The sequence below is a fragment of the Trematomus bernacchii genome, unplaced genomic scaffold (assembly GCF_902827165.1).
Source record: "Trematomus bernacchii unplaced genomic scaffold, fTreBer1.1, whole genome shotgun sequence".
Taxonomy (NCBI): domain Eukaryota; kingdom Metazoa; phylum Chordata; class Actinopteri; order Perciformes; family Nototheniidae; genus Trematomus; species Trematomus bernacchii.
The window spans coordinates 16,074,951-16,083,162 of NW_022987689.1; the positions used below are offsets into that span (position 1 = coordinate 16,074,951).

General features: G+C 40.8%; 1 long non-coding RNA gene across 1 annotated transcript; it reads right to left on the reverse strand.

Annotated features, from left to right (window-relative positions):
• Positions 1 to 2,023: 2,023 nt before the first annotated feature.
• LOC117488440 lies at positions 2,024 to 3,019 on the reverse strand. Its single transcript, XR_004556532.1, has 3 exons — positions 2,982 to 3,019; positions 2,816 to 2,879; positions 2,024 to 2,107 (listed from the first exon to the last, which is right to left on the reverse strand). It is a non-coding gene; the product is annotated as an uncharacterized LOC117488440 (long non-coding RNA).
• Between the last annotated feature and the right edge of the window lie 5,193 nt (positions 3,020 to 8,212).

Consider the following 8,212-nt stretch of genomic DNA (forward strand, 5'->3'; position numbering starts at 1 on the left):
ACCTGTTAGATAAATGCACTTTTTGTTCAGCCGGATAATATCCACATGTCTACCCTACTTTTATAATTTTTTAATCATAAATCTATCGATTAGATATATGATAGACTTTTGAAACTACAAGAAGATAAGGAGGACTTTTACAAAAAAGTAATAGAGATTTTTGTCCAGAAGGATAGGCAAATGGACTTAATCTTCAAGTCAAGGTAAGACCACAATTTTATTGAAAATGGGATCTTACTAAGAGAGAACAATTCAATATTTAAATGGTCAAATTACATTTTTTGGGTATCCTTTTGTTGAACTGTCTGTTTAAAATTAATCGAAGCATCAGACTAAAAAAGCTTTTGAAAATAATATTATATTTTGATTTAGGTCAAAATATAATATTTGTAAACCTGAAGAGTCAGTGCCAGTGCCTCACCAGCCATGAACCTCACTGCACATATATATATATATATATAAACATCTACGGTTTTTGTGCCCCACCACTTTTGTACATATAAAAACGCCACTGAGACTTCGTTTTAGAACATATAAACTTAATGAACTCAATTTATGTAGAAATACAATTGCACCAACTTCATCCACACTTAACCTATACATACATGACACTTTCATGCAAAGCTATAACAAATTTGAATCTTACCCCTCACTCTGCACCATGTCTGCAACTAGAATGTTCACCATCACTTTTCTTGTGGCAGGACTAATTGTTCCTTTTTCCTCATACTCCTTCAGCACATCACTTCCTACTGGTTTGGTCAGCAGAACCTGTTTTATCAGCTTAAAACAAAACACAACAAAAATGGCACCCGTTAAGTAAGCAGTATAGGTTTATGAGCAATCTACTGGTACAGACACACGGATGGACAGACGTCACTAAAATGTAAAACTCACATTTTTGGCTTGTGGACCCTGCAAAGCCTCCTCCTCTTTTCTGAAGCGTTTCAGAGTGCCACTGTAGAAATCGTTTTCACTGCTGCTTTTCGAAGTGACTGAAAGAGTATCTGTGCCTGAAGCGGAGGATGAGGATGGCTCTGGAAAATAATGTCATCACACAAGAGATATTAAATATGAATATTGAAATTATATGGTCTTCCTTTGTCATGTCTTTATGTAATCTACTGGTGAAGTGTTCTCAAAAAGACAACAAACCCACTGAAAACCTCCATCGCAAGTATGAGTCCCAAAGTCGTTGTCCACAAGAGCGCACTCTACTTGGGACCAATACTTAGACAGCAATGGTGGTTTTTAGTCTAGCAAAAGCTTAAGAACAAGGCTTTCAACAAGACCCCCAAGTAAGTACAAAATTATGTATTTTCACTAAATCAGTTGAGTATGCCTTTACCCATGCACGTGTCAATCACACCACACTTTTCTCAGCAGCCATGTTGACATGCTGCGTAAACAGAGATGTAATTTAGGATGTAGGCAGGCCAGGGCCCTGATAATATGCTGTCTCACTGGAATGGCTGTGACACACTAAATAGATCGGGGCCATAATTCATTTGATCTATGACACCTGTGTTTACCCTGCTATGACGTCAAAATAGCTGCTGAGAAAAGGGTCTATTGTCGTCACTCACCACCACTGTCATTCAGTTCATCTTTGATGACAAAGCATATTCCACTGGTAGTCAGTAGATCTGGAAATGCGTAGTCGTCCACTTCTGTGCCAGTGTCATCCTCCACTGATAAGATGTTGTCCACAGGGATGGAAAACCTCTCTTTTACTAAAAGGATTGAAGACCAAATATAAGCTTAAACCACACACACATACACACACACACACACACACACACACACACACACACACACACACACACACACACACACACACACACACACACACACACACACGGGGGGGGGGAAACTGCCTCAATAGTGCATCATGTCCATCTAACGTAACAGTAGGTTAATGAGAGTGGATCGCAAAATTCCCCTCTGTGGGACTAATAAAGGTATTCTGATTCATATGCAGTAAAGTGGTTTACTTGCCTTCAGTGATGAAGATGTCAAAACAAGCTTCTGGAATTTTGATGTACTTCTTTTGGTTTCGGTATTGCACTTTGACTATCATCTTCAGCTGAAGAGAAGAGCAAGAGCCCTATATGGGTAAAATGGAGATACAACATTTGTTATTCCACAAGTTATTAGATTTTTCACATGATGCATCACAACTTCCCCTTCTTAAGCAAGCAAATACTCAAATTGTGTAAGGGTGGCATAATATAAATTGGAACTGTCTTTAGATAAATAAATTCTACTTTATGCTCTGTTCTTTTATTTTTGTATCTTTAAGCTGAGAGGCTTCCATCTGTGCATGACATACGTTTCGGGAACAAATTATGCACAGTGTTGGTGTGTTGCAACCCAGTGTCACGGCATTTCGTGTTATAGTCAAAAAAGTAATCTATTGATTCGTGTTCACCAACACGATTTCCCCATTTTTTTCGTGTCACACAGAACGATTTTAAAAGCAATGTAAATAATAACAAATTAGAAGGAAAAAGAGATTTAAAAAAAAATACAGATTTCAGTATTCTGACACAGAACGATTTTAGAAGCAATGTATTTCTATTGGTAGTATGTTTCGTGCCTGCACCAAATAATAACAAATTAGAAGGAAAAAAAGATGACAAAAAATACAGATTTCAGTATTCTGAGCCATTTCTTTTTCTCCGACATTATACTATTTAAAATAAAAGAGTTAGGCTAAGGGTAAGATATTGAGTAAGAAAATGTGTTTATGAACCACACAGCTTCTGGTCTTCCAAGAGAAAAAAAATCGTTCTGTGTGACAAGAAAAACTCACTGCATGCAGTCGTTGTCGAGGCCACACAAGATGGCTGCTTCCGCACGGAGCAGAAGAACACGTGCTAGAAAGGAAAAGGAGCCAATTAGCCAACAACTTTATTACTGTACATACACATAAATTATTTCACTTGGGGAACAAATTCAATGAAACGTAGATAACTTACAGTCACGCGGTCTGTCGAGACCACACGGTCGAAACCTGCAGGGACTGATGGCTGCTTAGGTGACACTGAGATAGTGCTAGTGAAAGGAAATAGGAAAAAAAAAGGTTGTTCACGAAGTCGGCTAACTATACCGATAAGAACCGACACCAGAACCTCTTAGCTAGCTAGCTGTCTAACTATCGTTAGACATGTGCAATACGTTGGTGTTTGTAATGACATAATAGTATGTAACATAGCTAATGTTATCTAATTTGACATCCGTGTCTAATTCGACAGCTAGCCAGCTAGCTAACTAACTAACCGGCTAGCTAACTAGCCAGCTAGCTAACGTTTAGCAAGCAGGTGCACGGCCAGTACAGACAAATATTCTTAGCAAGCTAGTAAACATTATTAGCAACTACACAACTGTAACGTTATTTTCAAATTAAGTAATGTTAGATAACAGGGGAACAAATTAAATGTAACGTTATCTAGATAACTTACCGTCACTCACTGACTGCAGTCTGTCGAGGGCGAGGCCAAGCGATCACACTTGCTGCAAGACGGACTGCTTCCGTTAGACGGAGACTTGACGGAGAACATGCTAGAAAAGGAAAAGGCGGCAATTATCGAACAACTTTTTTACGGACACTAGAGCTTGTTAGCTCGCTGTCGAACTAACGATAGACATGTGCAATATATTGGTCTTCGTAATGATTACATTTCCTGTTACATATCTAACGTTAATTCGACATACATATCTAATTCGACAGTTAGTTTAGCAAGCAAGCATTGACTGTATGGTCTGTGCACCTGCACCTGGTCATGACAGTCAAATAGTAATAATTAGCAAGCTAGTAATAAAAACAATACATTTACAATTATGCTACCTACCACACACACAACTGTATTTTCAAGCAAAATCAATGTAAGCTATCTGGGGAACAAATTATGAAACGTAGCGATAACTCTCGAGAGACTGATGGTTGCATCAAAAAGATGGCAGAGATCTAAATAATTTCACGTACATCACGTAAAAGTACCCGGATTGAGAGAACACACTATCCGTCGTTAAATATGTTTAACACCATGATCCAACCCTGTACTATATAGTGTTTTAACAACAGGCGGTGTTAATCATGTTAAATGTAACACCAAAACCACAACACTTTACCCCGAAAAGCTCTAACACCAGGATTTTCACACTGGCGAATTTGCTGTGCACCGCAGTACTTTTCCCACTTTAGTTCCGATATAGTTCCGAAATGTCGCGTTCACACCAAAAAGAGCCGGAACAAAAATTAGTTCATCAGAACCTTTTTTACCCCTTTTTCCATCCCTGCTAAAGAGCAGGTACTTTCGTGGGAGAAAAAGGTTCCTATGTCTGATTGGCTGGGCGGAATGCAAACCACGCCCCGTAAAACTCCCAAAAAGTTTTGTGCAGCCGCCATTTTATTATCCTCGCATTAGCATTATTAGCATTAGCCCAGTTCACAAATGCAGAGAGACTAACTTATGGCAACACAAAAGAAAACATGGGAGCGGTGGAGATGAGGAGGTGTCGGCGTTCTGGCGATTTACTCGGAAGGCTTCAGTAGAAGCTGCTGGGAGTCCCAGCAGCTTCTACTGAAGCCAGTCCCTAACTCCGGGGACTTCCGGCCGGGGACTTCGGGTGGCAGTATACGCCGTGAAGTGGTTTGCGGCCTGCCAGTAAACCCAAAGCAGAAGAAGACGAAGTGACGTCAGCGGCTTCATTTGCCTAATCCTCCCCCAGGGACTTATTCCGGTGTGAACGCGATCTGTACTTAGTTCATGAGAACTAAAGAGTACTCATGAACTAAGTTCTCATGAACCTTTGTGGGAAAAGTACTGCGGTGTGAATGCGCCTATTGGCTGAGATAAGTCCGGCCGTGCGTCACGCCTCCACCGTTCCCGGAAATGCATCCGCGGAGGAGCCGTGGAGGAATCATCAGTGTATCCTCGGTTATAGCTCCTCCAGAGAGCCTCCTCGATGCTCTATGCTCGGTCCTCGATGTGCATTTAGAGAAATGAGATGTCCTTCAACATGGCGTGCTGAAATCCATTTCCGGGTCACTACCGGAGGACCGAGGATTCGAGGAGTCGAGGAGGGGAAATTAGAGAATTCTCAATACTCTAATTTCCCCTCCTCGACTCCTCGACAAGGACATTTCGGCCCAATCCCAAACCACGCCCTACACCCTACCCCTACACACTCCCCCTCCGTGACGGAGTGATCTCCGTGGAATGACACTCGCAGCTCAACGAGGCTCCCTCCTGTCAGATGGAGGGAGTAAGTACAGCGGCAAGCTTTGGGACAAACTCCCCTCTCTCCGCCAGAAACAGGAAATGCCGTAACTGTATGTAACAACGGTTTCAAATCAGCATCTCTTAGACAAAAAAAAAATTAATAACTCAAATAAAACTCCAAACATCTTTAATTGTGTTACTTTTTTGTAAAGCTCTTTTAGTTTTAAACCTGATTTTTATAAGCTTCTTAGTTTTTGCAACAATCTGTAAATATACACAACTTTATGAAATGCACACATTTACCTTTTTCTAGACTAAACACAGGTATGATCCTAAGTAAAAAATAATAAATAAATTAGGTTATCATGAGGTTGTTAACATCGCAGTTTAACAGCTTGTTTCCTGACGGACACACACAGCGTTGAGACCGGTCAGGTAGAGGCCGGTCTCCAGTCAGCACCGATGCAGACTCGCTGTTTGATGGCTTGATAGCCCACTCCCCCTCCAAACCGCTCCACACTCGTTGGTTTGGAACAGCACTTAATGTGGCCGACCCTCCGCGCAAACGCGCAAACGGAGGGGTAGGGTGTAGGGCGTGGTTTGGGATTGGGCCCTCATTTCTCTAAATGCACATCGAGGACCGAGGATCGAGGATCGAGCATCGAGGAGGCTCTCTGGAGGAGCTATAATCGAGGATACACTGATGGGTCCTCCGCGGATGTATTACCGGTGTTGTGTCAAATTATGCACCCCCGTCGTGAAATGCACCCCTTGACACGGGAACGCGCATTTGAACGTATAGTCCGCTATTCTATGTTGTCTTTTTGATGGTTGGGTGGTCGAATCCTGGATTTTGCATTCATTCGTCACTTATTTTTCAGTTAATTTTTTATTTAATATATGTTTTTATTTAATTGTGACGTCCTGTCTGTATACTTGTGCTTGTACTTGTGCTTTACAATGTATTGTTTATTTTTACATCAAGTGCTTGAGGGTGGGATTAATAGAAACATTTTTATTTTGGGGGGTGCTATTTATGAACAGCCTGGTTGCCACGATATGCACCCCTTGCTATCTCTGACAATAAATGTGTCACATACATGAAACTTGCTCCATTTATTGGTACTAGTCCTACAACTATACCCCCCAAAGTGCTTGAGGGTGGGATTAATAGAAGCATCTTTTTTGAGGGGGTGCTTTTTACGGCAGGCCAGGGGGTGCATTTCACGACGGGGGTGCATCATTTGACACAACACCGGCAACAGCGATGTTTAAAGGAGTCGTGACGCACGGCCGGACTTATCTCAGCCAATGACAGCTCTGCATGCATCCCCTGAATCATTTTATTAACTGCTTGAATCGCGACGCGATGTTTACAGTGAGAAGTTGAACAGCTGTGAGGTCCGTGCAGAAAGCAGAGCAGTGTGTATGATATCACTCAGTATAACAGGCCTACATTACTCTCTTTATTTGTATGCTTTAGTTTAGATATCTACAAACAAAGAGTCGAGGAGGGTGGGGCCGCAGGCGAGGGGCTTTAAAAAAAAAAGAAAGAGGGGCTATTCCTGAGGCAGGCATCATAAAAAGAGCATTCAAGCAGGATACAAAGACAGTACATGACGGACAAACGATGACCATGTGGCAGTGACAGTAGAATCCACAACAGTGGCAATGCATTAAAAAAAATATCAGTGACCAAGTAGCAGAGTCATAGTCATAGTTAAGTCCACCAGTGAGTCCAATTTCTTAAGTGTGTGGAACAGTCACTGCAAAAAACTATACAATTTCATGATGTGGATCCTCCCCTCTGTCATCTGATGTCCTGCCAGAATGGTGATCAGCCTGAGAGAAAGCAAAAGGCTACACAATAACTATCCTGATATTATGATTTTAATGAATCTAACACAACCTTTTGTCTCTGTAATACATTATACTCTCACCCACCATTGGATCTTCATTTGAGGCTTCATCACTGGATGAGTCAGAGTCTGTAAGTTGATAAAATCACACAGCTGTTACACAGACATGTATACACACATTGATTGTGGGCATTTTAATTTGGCATCTCAGCAAAAAGCTAGGTTTGGTTTATATATGTCAGCTTTTTTAGAGTCAATATTGATTTTATATGTTTTATAACATAATTTACATATTGCCCTACTGCTATCAAAATAGGAATAATAGCAGTATACACGAAGTGAATCTAAAAAACTTTCAACATTTTGTAGTATACTCTGCTATAATTCGTTGAATACAGTAATGTGAGAAAAAAACACCAAATGAAATATATTAAATTGGCAGTTCATCCCGTTCGTCCAATATGAAGAGAAAACCCGTCCTTACCTGTCACACGTTGTGCCTCCTTACGGGTCCTCCGGTACCGTTTTGTAGTCCTGGGAATATCTATACCTAAGTCTGACAAATATCTTTTGTACATGGTTCTCAGCAGGGACGTGCACAGACATTTGGAGGGGCTATTGCTCTAAACTGGAAAAAGGGCCTCCCCCCCCCCGAAAAAAAACATAAGTCCTTTTGAAAATTCTAACTTGTTTTTAATGTAAAAGAAACCAAACGATTTTTACATTAACTAATTTGAAGAGTAATTCACATTATCATCTCATAACAAAATAAGCTAAGGCGACTACTTGCATTCGGTAGTTCATAAAAGGAAAACCAGGGACATTTTTTGTTTTGCGGTCCATATCTCATTAAAATATCTAATGTTACTAACTATTAAAGAGAAAATGGGGACAATTCTGTTTTAATGTAGTTTGACCATTGTAACTGCTGTGCAGACATACTGATAAAATAGGGCTTCTAACTAATTGCCTTAAAGGGGACCTATCATGCAAAATGCACTTTTGTACGTCTTCTATACATGAATATGTGTCCCCGGTGTTCCAGAAAACACAACCCTCTCTCTTTTCCTCCATACCCAAATCTCTAAAAACGGGGCTGCAATGGATCTGATACAGACTGATCCA